Below are 15496 nucleotides of genomic sequence, written 5' to 3' on the forward strand. Positions count from 1 at the left end.
TGCAATTCAGATGTACGTCGCTCAGCGTGGGGAGGGTAGTACGCACCTTTCACTGGAGTCAGAGGGAAAAACAGGGAGAAGGGAGCTGCAGCGTAAAGAGTAAAGGACACAACATTCTTAGGAAAACTCTCCTTTTTCTTTCCTTTTCCTTGCTCCTTCGCTTCCAGATCTCCGTGGTCGCAGTTTGTGCTGCCTCACCTCCAGCACAGCGTGCAGAATGAAAAGACTGTCACAGAATTCGTCTTCCTGGGGTTCTGCAGCACCCCAGCCCTGCAGCGCTGCCTCTTTGGCCTTTTCTCTGCCCTCTGCTCTGCCACTCGGATGGGAAACACACTTGTCTTTCTGCGTATCTGCCTGGACTACTGCCTCCACAGCCCCAGGTACTTCTTCCTCTGCCACCTCTCCATCGCGGACATCTGCTACGCCTCCAGCAATGTCCCCGTATGCTAAGGAGCCTCCTTGGACAAGGCAGAACCCTCTCCGTTGCTGGGTGTGGGGCACAGATCCATCTTTATTTAATCTTTGCACTTACAGCGTGCGTGCTGCTGGCAGTGATGTCTCATGTTCGCTACGTGGCAATCTGCCGTCCCCTCTGCTGTGCCCTCATCATGATCTGGAGGCTGCGCCTCACCCTTGCCACAGTTTTGTGGGCTTTGGCGTTCGTATTTGGTACACTGCAAGCCTCTCTGGCTTTACACCTGCCTTTCTGTGGCCCCTGCGAGGCTGTCCACTTCTCCTGTGAAATTCTTGCTGTCTTAAAGCTGGCCTGCACTGCCGCTCCTGCCAATAAAGTCCTGATCTTTGCTGTTTGTGTGTGCTTCTTCCTCTTCCCTTTAGCCTTAATCCTGATTTCCTCCCTGGACATCCCAGCCACCGATCTGCGCATCCGCTCTGTGCCAGGATGGCACGAAACCTTGTCCACATGTGGCTCTCACCCGACCGTGGTGGGTGTCTTTTATGGAAACGCCATCTTCATGTACGCGGGGCCCGGGAGCGGTAAGTCCTCTGGGAGGGAGACAGTTCTTTCCCTTTTCTACACTCTCGTCAGCCCCAGTTTGAAGCCCGTCATTTACAGTCGGAGGAACAAGCAGGTGAAGGAAGCCTTGCTGAAGCTTCAGAGAAGGAAGAGGGTCTTTCATTCCGTCTAGCTGGCGCTCTAGGCTTTCACCTGTCTCCTGTCTTTCTGCTCTTTCTTCTTGAGCTCTTGGGGAATTTCTCAGGGAATGTTAAGTGGTTAAAAGTGTCCTGGTTTCAGCTGGGATAGAGTTCACTGTCTTCCTAGTAGCTGGTACAGTGCTATGTTTTGAGTTCAGTTTGCAAAGAACCTTGATAACACTGATGTTTGCAGTTGTTGCTAAGTAGCGTTTAGACTAAAGTCAAGGATTTTTCAGCTTCTCCTGCCCAGCCAGGGCACAAGAAGTAGGCACAGGACACAGCCAGGGCAGCTGACCCAAACTGGCCAACAGGGTATTCCATACCATGCGACGTCCCATCTACTATAGGAACTGGGGAGTGGGGGGCGGGAAATCGCTGCTCGGGGACTAGCTGGGTGTCGATGGGCGGGTGGTGAGCAATTGCACTGCGCATCATTTGTACATTCCAATCCTTTTATTATTGCTGTTGTCATTTTAGTAGTGTTATCATTATCATTATTAGTTTCTCCTTTTCTGTTCTATTAAACCGTTCTTATCTCAACCCAGGAGTTTTACTTCTTTTTCCCGATTTTCTCCCCCATCCCACTGGAGGGGGGGGAGTGAGTGAGCGGCTGCGTGGTGCTTAGTTGCTGGCTGGGGTTAAACCACGACGGAGACAGAGTCACAGCAGCACAGAATGGATGCTGAAAGGGACCTCTAGAGATCATCCAGCCCACCTCGGCTGCTCAAGCAGGGTCAGCTGCAGCAGGTTGTGAGTCTGGTTCTCAAAGATGCCGTTGGCTGCGTTGCTCCCAGGTCGTGGAGCTCGCTTGGGAAATGGGCAATAAAGAGGGATGAAGTTTCCAGGCACTTTCTGGCCGGTGCAGTGATTTGGGGTTTTTTGGGGGGTTGGTTGGGGTTTTTTTCCTTCTGATTTCCGCTCCCCCCGCCACTTCCCGGTCTTGTGGCTGCCCAAGGTGCAGCCAGAGAAGGGGAGGAGGGTCCCTGCCTGGCCTGCAGCTCCCTCCCTCGCCATTCTTGGGGTGATTTGGGGTTATTTTGCTGTGTCAGTGAGGCAAAGCTGGGCTCTCCGGGGCTGAGGTCAGTGGGACCCGAGGAAGGCCGTGACGGTCTTGAGGCTTTGAAGGGCTTTGCACCGAGCCCCGTCCCCGCTGGAGGGGACGCTGGTGGTGTTCAAGACGAAGGCCTTGCAGCCCTTGCTGTCGTGTGTGCCCGCGTCCCCCCCGGCCCCCAAGGTCTGTCGTTGTCGCAGGGGCTCTGTGCTGCTTTCTGCGTGGGGCCGTGTCCGTGAGTCCTGCAGGGACCTGTCTGTCCTGGCTTCCCCACCAAAGGGCTGCTCCCCCTGGGGAAGGGGAGAGGGGAGTCGTCCGCGTCCCGCCCCACCGTTGCCTGCCCCGCTGGTGGTGACTCGGCCCTGGGGGGATGCTCCCGCGGGCTTGCTGAACCCCCATGCGAAAAGTGCCGGGGGAACGGGTGTGATGGGGATGGCGAAGGTGCCAGAGCAGACTGGGGTGCCATACCTGCTGGTGGGGCCTGGGGTGCCTGGGCTGCAGGGAAGGGCTTATCTTTTATAGGTTATCTTTTGTGATGGTAACTTGTAACCTTCCTTCTTGTCTTTTCCCAGAGAGACCTGGCCACCATGCATTGTCTGGATGTCCTTTACCATATTGTGGATTGTTAAATAATGATACATTTATTGGCAGTGGCACCCCTATCAAGGGTAGGACTTAGCTTTGTCCAGAGGCTGGCATTTGGGTAGAAATCCAACAATCACTTTTGCGGAATATTCGAGCTATATTCTGTGTTAAGATTAAATGGAGGTTCCGATCCCAAGATGGTATCTGGCACACTTGACTCATTGCTACCGTAATTGATACAAACAAATCATAAAAATCAGTCGTAACTTTATCAATTTCAGTTTAAGGGGAGACTCTTGTTCAACTGTCCATGAGGTTGGAGCCCTTTTAATCTTGGAATAATGAATCCACGGGCCTTTCCCTTGGACCTTGACAGCTGTATGAGTAGTCAGGAACACCTGGAATGGCCCCTTCCACTTCTCAGTTAGCTGCTCCAAATTCCACGACTTGATGTAGACCAAGTTTCCAGGTTGAAATGGATGGGCTGGTGTATCCAGTTCCAAGGGCCTGCTTGTCGTCACGTACTTGTGCAATTCCTGTACAGTCTTTCCCAAGGACATTAAGTAATTAAAGTCCATTTCCCCTTTAATGTGAATTGTTCCTGGTATATGTGGGGCCTGGTAAGGCCTTCCAGAAAGTAAGTTGCAAGGGCTCAAGCTGGTTTTACCACGAGGTTATATTCCAATTCTTAACAGCGCTCAAGGTAGCGCTTGTATCCAAGTCATTGATGCTTCCTGACATATTTTCCCGATCTGCAATGTAAGTGTATGGTTCATTCTTTCTACTTTTCCACTTCATTGTGGCCTATAAGGGGTATGGAGATCTCATGTTATGGCTAAGTTTTTACTCAACTGTTTTATAACTTCAGCAACAAAATGTATCCCTTTAGGAATGTCCTCAGGCAGAGGACCACATGAACCTTGGGATAATTTCTTTCAACAAGATTTTAGTTACTTCTCTAGCTTAATTTGTGTGACAGGGAAAAGCTTCTGGCCATCCAGTAAAAGTATCAACTAGAAGAAGAATGTATCCATATCCCCCTTTTCTAGGCAGTTCTGTAAAATCCATTTGCCAATAGTCTCCTGGGGAATTTCCTCCTTTTGTAACCCCCAATATTAATTTATTACTGGTATTTGGGTTATTTTTACAACAAATTTCACATTTTTCCATGATAGATCGGATAATTTCTGTCATCGCTCGGCTTATAACTATCTTTTGAAGATGTTTTACTAAATTTTCAGTTCCCCAATGTTCTTTATTTAGCAATGTTCTGGTTTAGCAATTTCTCTCATTAATGAGGGTGGGATTATTATTTGCCCTGTGGGCGTGACAGCCCACCCATCTGTTTGTTCTTGTGCCTGTAAGGCCTTTATTAAGCTAGCATCTTTACTATCATATGTAGGTGGTGTTTCTGGTAAAGTTATTTCTTTTTCTGGTAATAATGCCATGATGCCTGTTTCTGCAGCCTCTTTGGCAGCTTCGTGTGCCAATTGGTTACCTATTTCTGGTGGGTTTTTTCCTGTTTGGTGGGCTTTGCAATGCATTATTGCTACTGCCGTCGGCTTTTGAATGCTCTGTAATAGTTCTTGAATTTGTGCAGCACGCTTGATTTCAGTTCCTTGTGCTGATAGTAGTCCTCTCTCTTTCCAGATGGCTCCATGGGCATGTACAACTCCAAAAGCATACTTAGACTCTGTCCAGATATTAACCTTTCTCCCTTCACTCAGTTCAATGCTTGAGTTAAGGCTATTAGTTCTGCCTTTCGGGCTGATGTTTTGGGAGGTAAGGCTCGTGCCTCTACTATGCCATCTAAGGTCATCACAGCGTATCCTGACAGTCTCTTCCCATCGTGAACAAAACCACCGCCATCAGTATATAACTCCCAGTCTGGATTTTCTAACAGAACATCTTTAAGATCCGGACGGCTAGCATATATTTCCTCTACAGTTTGTAAGCAATTGTGTTCTGGTGAACTCTCCGCTCAATCAGTGGAGAGGAACACTGCAGGATTTGTAACTGAAGTGGTCTTGAGATCGATGTCATCTTGTTCTAGTAGTACTACTTGGTATTTCAGTGTACGGCTGAGGGACAACCAATGCCCCCCTTTTTGTTCCGAAACTGTGACTACCGTATGTGGTACACACACAGTAATTTCCCGAGATCCCGCTGCAATTAAGATGTCATCTACATATTGTAATACAGTTCCCCGTCCATTGTCTTTTCTCCAAATCTCTAATTCATTCACCAGCTGATTTCCAAAAATAGTTGGGCTATTCTTGAAGCCTTGTGGTAGAACTGTCCAAGTATATTGTGTCTTTTGCCCTGGTTCAGGATTTTCCCACTCAAAAGCAAAAAGTTTTGTTCACTGGTGAGGGTAGTTAGTAACGTACACAGGTTTGCAACAACTGGATGTATATCTTGTACTCTCTGATTTATTGCTCTAAGATCCTGGACTAAACGGTAATCTTTTCCGTTAGCTTTCTTTACTGGTGAGATAGGTGTATTATATTTTGACTCACATTCTGTTAGCAACTTATATTTTCAGAATTTTTGAACTATTGGTACCAAGCCAGTTCTCGCTTCTAATTTTAAAGGGTATTGTTTAATTCTTACCGGTGACGATCCTAGATTTAGATCAATTCTTACTGGTTCCGCTCTCTTAGACCTTCTTGGACCTTCTCCTGCCCAAACGATGGGGATCGCTGCATCTTCTATTTCTCAAGGTATCTTGTCCCTTTTGGGGTTTGTATCCTGTAACAACAAGGCTATGGCTTCGACATATTTAGATTCTGGGATTAAAATTTCAACTTCCCCATCCTTGAATCTGATTTCAGCTTCTACCTTTTCAAGTAAATCTCTACCCAGTAAAGTTTTCAGAGAATTTGGCAAATATAAAAACTGGTGAGTAACCCATTGTTTTCCAAGTTTAAATTTCAGGGATTTGAAAAATGGCCAGGTCTCACGAGTCCCTGTCGCACCAATGACATTTATGCTTTTGTTACTTAAATTTCCTTCTAGTGTATTTAAGACTGAATACGTAGCCCCAGTGTTGACTAAAAATTCTGTTTCCTCATCTCCCAGCTTTGCTTTAACCAGAGGTTCTGCTGGGAGAGGTTGCTCTGGTCCCCATCAGTCCTCTCCCCCTGCTTACTCCAAAGGCTTCTCTCAGCACAGCCACAAATACACTTGATTCCTCTTTCCTTTAACATCCCTCTTCCTTAACCCTTTCCTCTTCTTGACCACTGTAGCCAAACACACTACCTCATCCATTAACTTCCCTGGTCATTCAGGGACATGTTTAGAAAAATATTTTTATTGGTGCACATATCCCAGATTTCCACAAGAGTAACATTTTCTTCTAGTGTTCCTTCACATTCTCCTTCTCTTTTTCTAGGTCTTAGTTCAGACCCTGCACCTGATCATCTTTCTTCCTAATCCTTATCTCACTTGTAAACTCTTTGCAAAAGCGACTGCCAATAAATCAGCCTCTTGTTGCTTTGCTCCTCTTCTTTTTTCTCTCTTTCTTTTTCTTTTTTTTTTTGTTTTGTTTTGTTTTGTTTCTGCTATCAGGGGCCATTTGACCCACAAGGACACAAATTGCAAGTGCATCATTAAAATTTTGTTAGCAGAGCTTGTCTGAGTCCCCCAAAATCACTGGGACGCTCATCAGGTCTCTGCCTGCATTCTTGCACTTTTAGTTCAGTTTACCAATTTACCCCTAGTTCTCCACATGCCCTAATGGCTTCTATTAAATTTCAGAGCCCTGTCTGACAAACGGCTCAGTCTCCTACACCGTTATAGTCCCAGTTTCGATTTTTTTTTTTTTCCCTAGACTGTTGTGCTAGTTCTGCTCAGGGAAATTTAACATTCACCCTTCTCCTTTTCTTATAGGGACATCAGACCCCAGATAGCAGCCGCAGCCTCCTCCAAGGAAGCTATCCTTGAGATTTTTTTTTCTTTTTTGGAGGAAGCTCTCCCCTCCAGGATCCACCTGTGACTCCTCCCAGCAACCACGAGAGGCTTTTAACCTCCCTTTTAGGCACCTGAGATCCCGGGTAGCAGCCCCAGACTTCCCCAAGGCACCCACCCAAGATGATTTTTCTCCTTTGGAGGAAGCTCTTTCCTCCAGGGTCCACCTGAGGCTCCCCGGAGGCATCTCCCAGAGTCTTTTGGCCTTTTCTTATAGGGACCTCAGATCCCAGGTAGCAGCCCTGGATTCTCCAAGGCAGGTACACAAGATGATGTTTCTCTTTTGCAGGAAACTGTCTCCTCTGGGATCAGCCCAAGACTCCTCCCAGTTATCTCTCAGAGTCTTCCGACCTCTGCTTTCGGTACCGGAGATTGCAGCTACCTGCCTCAGACTCCTCCAAGTAAGTTACTCGAAATATTTTTTTCTCCTTTAGATAAATCTCTCAACTCTGCCAGCCACCTGAGACTCCTCCCAGGCATCTCCCAGAGTCTTTTGACCTCTGCTTTCAGGACCAGAGATCCCAGGTAGCAGCCCCAGACTCCTTCAAGTAAGTTACTCCAGGTATTTTTTTTCTCCTTTAGATACAGCTCAACTCCGGCAGCTGCCTGAGCTTCCTCCCAGTCATCTCCCAGAGGCTTTTGTCCTCTGCTTTACCTACCTAAGATCTCAGGTATCAGCCCCAGAATCCTCCAAGTAAGCTACCCTTGAGGTTTTTTTCTTTTTTTGGAGGAAGCTCTCCCCTCCGGGATCCACCTGTGACTCCCAGGCATCTCCCAGTCTTTTGACCTCTGCTTTCAGTACCGGAGATCACAGATCAGATTCAACAAGGGTGTAAAGAGGGTCCCGCCGGAGGACATTTTGGAATCAGTCCTCCCAAAAGCAGCAGATCTGCAGTCAGGGACTCCCCCTTGGGTCGGGACACCGCCCGAGGTAACTCCTCAAGGTAGAGAGCCCTCAACTTTTAGGTGAGTGATACGTGCATTTTGAGTCCTCATTTTAAATCTTAAGATTTCTTAAGTCGGCTGTGTAGTATTAATTCCCCTTACATCACTGAGCCTGTGGTTTACAAAATGTTACTGGAGTTCTAACTAACTTTTTACGAAAGAATAAAGCTGAGCTTTAACACCTGTTGGATTTGACTGTGTGTGCCTCCATAACATCCCTTCGAGTGTAGGTTAAAGCTCTGCCAATGAGCCCCGTTAGCTCGTGAGCCAAGACCCCCTTCCCCCTTTGAGAAAGGCGAATCCCATCTGACACCAGCAGGCCTGGGGCCGTGCCGGCCACCCCATTATTGAAAAACCCAAAACTCTGGCAGTGACACCAGCCGCGACCCACGTATTAACAGACCGGGTCCGTCTCTTTCTTCCAGTGTTGCTGCCCGCAGCTGGAAGGAGAGAGGGAAAAATAAGCCGTGTTCCAGATTCCCCTCCCAACCATCCCAAGGCCCCGAAGTCTCTTTCGATCGCCCTTGGACCACGCATTGCAGCTTCGTCGCCACCCAGGCGGAAGAGCAGTAGTGGGCAATAGCCCGTGGGCTGTCCCAGACTGGGAAGTTTCCCAGTGCTGCCCTGAACCCGGGCCCCAGGGAGGCAGCAGGCTTCCCTAAGAGGAGGCTCTGTCCGGCATCTTGGCCCCTCTGTTCCCCTCAGAAGGGAGTCACCCACACCCCTAAGCTGTCTTGGCTTCCTCGGGGAGGCGGTCGTGATACGGGGGTAGGCCTTTCTGACCGTGGCAACACCTCTGGCGCAGCTGGCCCGAGCTCCACATCCTCCCTGGACTGGCCTTCCACCTCCGGAGCCTCACAGCTCTTGTTGAGAGGCACCTGGGAAGGTGAGGAGGGGGTTTGCCTGCTGCCCCCAGCCTGGCCTCCTTTTTCTTTTTTCCTTTTTCCTCTTCCCTTTCCTTTCCCTTTCCTTTTCCCTTTCCTTTCCTTTTCCCTTTCCTCTTTTCTTTTTCCTTTCCCCTTTCTTTTTTTCTTTCCTTTTCCTTTTCCTTTTTCCTTTCCCTTTCCCTTTCCTTTTCCCTTTTTTCCTTTCCCCCTTCCTTTTCCCTTTCCTTTTCCCTTTCCTTTCCCTTTCCTTTTCCCTTTCCTTTTCCCTTTCCTTTTTCCTTTCCTTTTTCCTTTTTCCTTTCCCCTTTCTTTTTTTCTTTCCTTTTCCCTTTCCTTTTCCCTTTCCCATTCCCATTCCCTTTCACTTTCCCTTTCCTTTTCCCTTTCCCTTTCCCTTTCCTTTTCCCTTTTTTCCTTTCCCCCTTCCTTTTCCCTTTTTTCCCTTTCCTTTTCCCTTTTTTCCCTTTCCCTTTCCCGGTCCCCCGGCTCTCGGGTGCTTTCTGGCGCCCGTTTCTGCCTCGGGGAGGGCAGAGCACGGTTCCAGCAGCCAGAGGCTCTCAGAGTCCCGGGTGCGCCTTCCCCTTCCTGCTGCCTCCCGGAGCTCTGCCGGCGGGCTGAGCTGAGCTGAGCTGGGCTGAGCTGGGCTGAGCTGAGCTGAGCTGAGCTGAGCTGAGCTGGGCTGAGCTGGGCTGAGCTGAGCTGAGCTGAGCTGAGCTGAGCTGAGCTGGGCTGAGCTGGGCTGAGCTGAGCTGAGCTGAGCTGAGCTGGGCTGAGCTGGGCTGAGCTGAGCTGAGCTGGGCTGAGCTGAGCTGAGCTGAGCTGAGCTGAGCAGGTCGTCCCCTCGGTCCCACCTCTCAGGGCTGGTCCCGCTCCTGCCAGCCCTTCCCAGGGCCAGGCTCTGGCACGCCCTGAGGCTGCGTGGGAGCTCTCTCTGGGTCGCCACATCCCTGCTGGCGAGCGCAGAGGACGTGGCTTTCTGCTACCGTCGCCTGGCTCCTTCCCCCGGCCGAACTCCCCTCTGGAGCGGGCAGGGGCACGCCGCCCTTCCCCGCCAACTGCCGCCCCCGGCTCTCTTTGCCCGCTCTGGCCGCGGCGCTCCCCAGGCCGCTTCGGAAAGGGGTGGGGGTGGCGCTGTTACAAATAATCTGGTAAGTTAAAATTTTATATAAAGTGGGTTCGATCAAAAGGTGAAGACTGTAGAATATAGGGGTTTGAAGCTCGCAATGTAGTCGTCGAAACTTAGGAACGTACGAAATGTGCTGTATACAGTCATAAGAAATAAGTAGTGTCTAAGATTGGTTAACCATAGAAACTTCGACCGATTGGTTAGTTTGTAGTGTTTTGTCCTAAGAAACTAAGAGAGATCGTTGTGGACCTTAGTTCTGTTGCTTAGAAGCCCCACTTTGATCAAGGTTCCAGTTAGTGGCATTAAGTAAGATTAACCAATGAATGTTTTAGTATAAGAATATTGATAAGGTGGTGTGACTGAGGGCCAATCACTAGAAACGTTAAAGTCAAGAATTAACATTGAATGTCCTTTTTATGTCAATCTAACACATGATGGCGAAAATCGTACTGCGCAGAATCCCATAAGAGAGGTCAACTCTCGGACAAAGTGAAGACGACTACGGAAGACCACCAGAGGGCTCCTGAAGACCACCAGAGACTTCACCACGCCTGTGTAAAGGGACGTTTACATATGCTAATGATTTGTCGGACAGTTGATGATTATGTATGACATTTCCCAGGCATCTAGCGAATATGTATAACAGGTGTGTATTTAACCTGCATGGTCAAACCAGACGGGTGCACACACGAGGTGCAGTGATCCCCTGTGTGCCCAGCGCTGCAATAAAGGAGTGCCTGCTTCTTAACTTCTCATTGCCGTCAAGGAGTTTTATTCCGGATTTCGGCAACAGCGCGGCCCCCGGGCCGAGACCTGCCGCTCCGCTCCGCTCCGCTGCGGGCCGGGCCGGCTCCGGGGCAGCTCGCCTCGGCGACCGACTGCCAGCCGCAGTGACAGCCGGGCAGCGGCCCCAGGCTGCTCCAAGGAAGCTCCCGGAGACGAGGGCTCTCCTCTGGAGGAAGCTCTCTCCGCCGGGAGCCACCCGCCGCTCCGTCCGTCCGTCCGTCCGTCCGTCCGTCCTCGGGTCCCCTTGTCCCGGCAGGCTGCGCTGGTGCCCGGGAAGGGCAGCGGGAGAGCCCCAGGGCTGGGCCGGGGCCGGGGCCGGGGCCGGGGCCGGCTCTGTCCTGGCGGCGACCCCCCTGTGGCGGGGGCACGGGAGGACCCCCTTTGGTCCGCCCCGGGACTGACTGACAGCGCTGCCCTCACAGCGGGGGGGGACTGACTGACAGCGGCGTCACGCTGCACAAAGCCCTGGGGAGCTGCCCCGGCGGGGGGGGGGGGCGAGGCGGCAGACAAAGGGGGGTCCCTCGCCTCCCCTGCGACACACGGCCATGGGGGCTTCCTCCCCTGCACCGCTCCGCTCTGCCACGGATTGCCTCAGGGGTGTGTGTGTGTGTCTGTGTGTCTGTGTGTCTCTGTGTGTGTGCGGGGGGGGGACCGGGGGGACACGGACGCTGTGCATCTAGCGAGGTAGCTCTCGCCCTCTCTCTAGTGCAACTGTAATTGCCAACAAGCCGTAACAGCAACCATCAATCGGAGGAGCACCGGGTGTCTGTGTAGTATTTTCATACAAACTTATCCTCCCCAAGAAAGTAAATCGCTAATAAAGCAAAGCCAGCAGCAGGACAAGCAGCACCGGGGCAGAGGAGATCCCCCTTTTGGGGAAGGAGCGGGTAAGTAGCACAAAAATGTCCTGCGGGAGGAGGAAAAACGGAGAAGCCTTTCCCAGTTCCGACTTCCCTCCTCACCCACGAGCTCTCCGGCCTGATCACGCTGACTTCAGCAGCTAGGAGCATCAAGGTCCACAGTCACCAGTGCCAGCAATACGGGACCGGTGCCACCAGCCCAGGTACCGCTGGAAGTGATGTCAAATACAGAAAACCCTGTGGTAGGTGAGAAAGTCCTGGTTTAAATTCAGTCAGTTAGCCAAGACCAGTCCGATCGGTTCTAGTCTTCCTGTTTAACGGTGCCTCACCTGGAGCACCAGTGCCGATCCCTTCTGCTCTTCCTCATGGATGGCGCGTCCCTCTTGGCAGGAAAACGGACCGCTGACCCGATACAGAGCGACTGAGCGGTCAAAGCGAGGAGGGGACACCTCCTCAAAAGACCACCGAAGGCCAGCCGAGACCCCCGCGCGTGCGGAGAGGGCGTCTGATGCGTCAGGGTTACACAATGCTAGGCACATGCACCAGATAGTTTGAATATGTATTAGGTAGGAGTAGTTTAATAAATTAGATGCAATTGTTACCGTATAAAAGGGACACAACTGATGAATCCGCCCTGCTTGATTTGTGCAAAGTCCACGGAGCACCCTGCGCAGAATAAAACAGTATCTCTTCCGCCTGTGTGAGATTGCTCTCTTGCACACCGTGTACCAAATCCGCTTTTAGGACAACAGAAGCAAGCGTGTGGCTTTTTCCAGGGTTTATGGGATGCCAAGGGGAAGAGAGGGAAGAGCTTGCTTGTTTCTGCTTGTTCTTCTTTAAGTACCTTTCCCTTTCCTTTTAGAAGGCGGCCACTGCTTTAAAGAACAAGGTGCTTTCTCAAAGTTAAAAGAATGCCTATCCCAGTTAAAATAAAAACCATTTTTGTTTAGATTTCATTAACCCATGTTCTTTATCGTCTAAAATGATTTTCCAAAATGGATGCGCATCTTGCCCGTAATTCTGTAATGGCATTTTCCGGACTGAGACATCAAAATGTCTTTGTGTGTAGGTTGTAGCCTCAGCCAGCCCAGCTCTTGCAGGGTAAAGGCCCTTTCTTATGCAGCTGCATCTAAGATCAGGGAAGTGGGACATCCTCCTGCTCCTGACAGAACCAGTGCTAAAGAAGATCAACTCATGGATATCTTCCCTTATTTATGGCTTGTTCTCCATCTGGTCAACTCTCTAGCCATTCCCTGGTCCTCACCGCTGTCCATCTCATTGTACAGCCCCCCAGCAGAAGGGACCGAAACCTGGTGCACTCCGCCTGTACCACGGTTTGTGGGACAGGACTGAGGAGAACGCCGTAAATGGAACCAGTTTCTCAACCCCATTTCTTCTTGGAGGGAAAGCATTCTTTCACTGCTGATGGGAGCCCGGGAATGAATACAGAGGCATATAGGGTGGATAATCCGTGCATCATGGTGGGAACAAGCCAAACAGACCCCGTGTTGCGTTATCATCTGACTCTTTTAGAACATCGCCTCATTCTGCCAGACACGTTACCCCATCAGACGGCCACACGTCGCTACTGCTAAAGTAACCACCAGTAACACGGTGTTATGTGTTAGACCAGCATTGTGCGTGTAGGTGCTGACGGTGCCTCAGCTCGGGAGAGGGCTGAAGAATGACGGTTTATTGCAAATGCGCTAGCGTGATGGCAAAAAGCTGCCTCAGCATGCCCTAGGCGCGTCTGAAATCTTAACTCCCAGCCTCATCCCACTACCTATCAAAGGCATAAATAATTACACAACTTGTAGCAGAGTGGCAAAAGCTAATCCAAAACATTTTCACCAATTTTGACCTTTTTAATGCTGTGAAGCATAGGGCAGCAGTCCATCCAAGACAAGAAACCTCTACTTCTTCTTCTTGGAGGGAAGGAGTGCTTTCTGCCAGGGTAAGACTGATTAAAGTAACACACAGTGCCAAGCCGATGCTTGTTTTATTAGAGTCTCATACAATGATTTTCAAATGTAAAATTCCCCATTTATGACACTCAAGGATCAACATCGTAAAGCTTGTCGCTCTTTTTTCCAAAACCTCTAGGTTGTGAAGAAAAAGACATTCTAACCCAACATCTTCAGTATGTTAATTTGAAAACGTAAACAAAGTAGAATTTCATTTTAAAGCATTTAATAGCGGAGACAAGCCATGTGTAAAGCTGAATTACAAAAGAAACAATACAACCCGACATTCATGCTACAAGTTTACCTTTCCACAACCAGTAGTACTTCCAGGTCAGTTCTTTCCAACAAAGAGATGCTGTAGTGGCGAGAAGATTATGCTGGGGAAACAACAACAACAAAACCCCACCACGCTGTACCTAAAATACTTCTCTGACAATTGTAACAACAAGGTAATTTCTGTCCACCAGAAAGACACATCCCCAGCACAAAATAATACAGAGGAAGACCAAAAATGTAGAGGAAACATAGAGAACAACCTGTGCCATAACGGTCTAGTCTCAATAGTTAAGGGGACTGGCATACATTATGATTAACAAGGAGTTTTATTCCTTCCAAAACCAACCCACCTATCAAACAGTTACTGCCAACGTTCAACACGGGCTGTGCAGTGAACAGACCACTCTTGTTTCGACAGCTTTAGAGCACTCCTTTAGTCAGCAATGCCCAGCAACTGCTGGCGGGGCTACTTTCATTTCAGTTTAAAATGGTGTCTTTGGGAGTCAGTTACAAAGGCCACAGTTGCTAAGCGGGCAAATAAAGGCCATACTTGCCTTAAGGGGACTGAAGGTCCCTCCCAGGAAGGCCCCTCGAGAAGGGGCAGTGTGTAAAAGTCCTTTAGAAACCGGGCTGGAGACGGCACTCCGCAGCTGATAAAAGCCACATCCTATGAGGGCTGTGACTGAGGTCAGTAACACCCCCCCATCTCCCCAACCCCAGCCCCCCATGAGGAGTTTTTTCCCCAAAGACAGCCCAGAAGAGGAACGTTTCCTGGGAATGCTGCACCTTACCACAAGACAAAAGGACACCCCTGAATGCTCCTTTGCCTTGGCAGACTTTTTTGTTTAACCACAGAAAAGAGGGACCCATTCTTCAAGAGAACGTAGAATCACCTGAACTGCCAGAATCAGGCACAGGCTCGGACAGAGCCAGGACTGCATCTGCTCGTAGCTGCAGTATTTGTACCTTCTCCAGAACCTGGACAGACCTCTTCCTTCTGACTCCACGTTTCCTTTGTTTACCGTTTGGTCCAGTTGCTGCAGTAGCTGCACCGCACCCTCAGCCTGACCGGTTCCTGTTCTTTGTTCAAGGTTCGATCCCACAGGCGCCCCTGTCAGAAACAGCAGCAAGAACAAAAACACAAGCTCGCTCTCTCCACACTCCCTGCACACCCAACGGCAGACCCTGAAACAGAGAGGTCGGTCCAGACTCTGACTGACATCACGCCTGGGAGCTTTCAAAGCAATCACAGTGCAGACTGGTTGGAGGTAGGCTCCCATCTCACAGCCCGGCTCTGAAAGAGCTACGTAGCCTGGCTCTGTGGGTGGGAATTGCTTACAGCCAAAATCATTGCTGACCTACTGCTCTTTGGTGGTTCTAATTCCTAGTCTCACGTGCTGGAAAATACCAAACACCACTTTTAAAGGAAAACTATTACCAATGTCATCCTTGCGGCTTTTGACTTCATATGACCAATTCGAATGAAACAAGCCAGGAATTCCTTACTTACACAAACTCACCCGGTTACAGCCCACAGTAAGGGATGCTGGACTAAACTCACGCTCATCTTCTTTGGAGGAATTCTGAAAGGAAAAGGAACCCAAGAACTTTCACACCATGTAAAATTCTGTTCTACAGGAGATCTTTGTTTCTTTGCTTGCTTGCTTGAAGAACTAAAAGGCAGGGTCTGCTCTCTTGTTCTGTGACTGTATTTTCTTTCCTGCTACTATGAGGACCTTCTTCACCAATATCTTTCTGCCCCTCCCTCCTCAGGACGTTCCCAGGCCTAACATAAAGCTGGAATTCATTGACTAGACTTTAATATAGCAGATAGTGAAAGCGGGACACCAGCTACGGCACAGACAGACATTTTAAAAAACATCGACAGAGGT

General features: G+C 49.7%; 1 pseudogene; it reads left to right on the forward strand.

Annotated features, from left to right (window-relative positions):
• LOC142027937 (olfactory receptor 2A2-like) lies at nt 1-1265 on the forward strand (annotated as a pseudogene).
• Nucleotides 1266-15496: the final 14231 nt, after the last annotated feature.

The sequence above is a fragment of the Buteo buteo genome, unplaced genomic scaffold (assembly GCF_964188355.1).
Source record: "Buteo buteo unplaced genomic scaffold, bButBut1.hap1.1 HAP1_SCAFFOLD_93, whole genome shotgun sequence".
Classification (NCBI taxonomy): domain Eukaryota; kingdom Metazoa; phylum Chordata; class Aves; order Accipitriformes; family Accipitridae; genus Buteo; species Buteo buteo.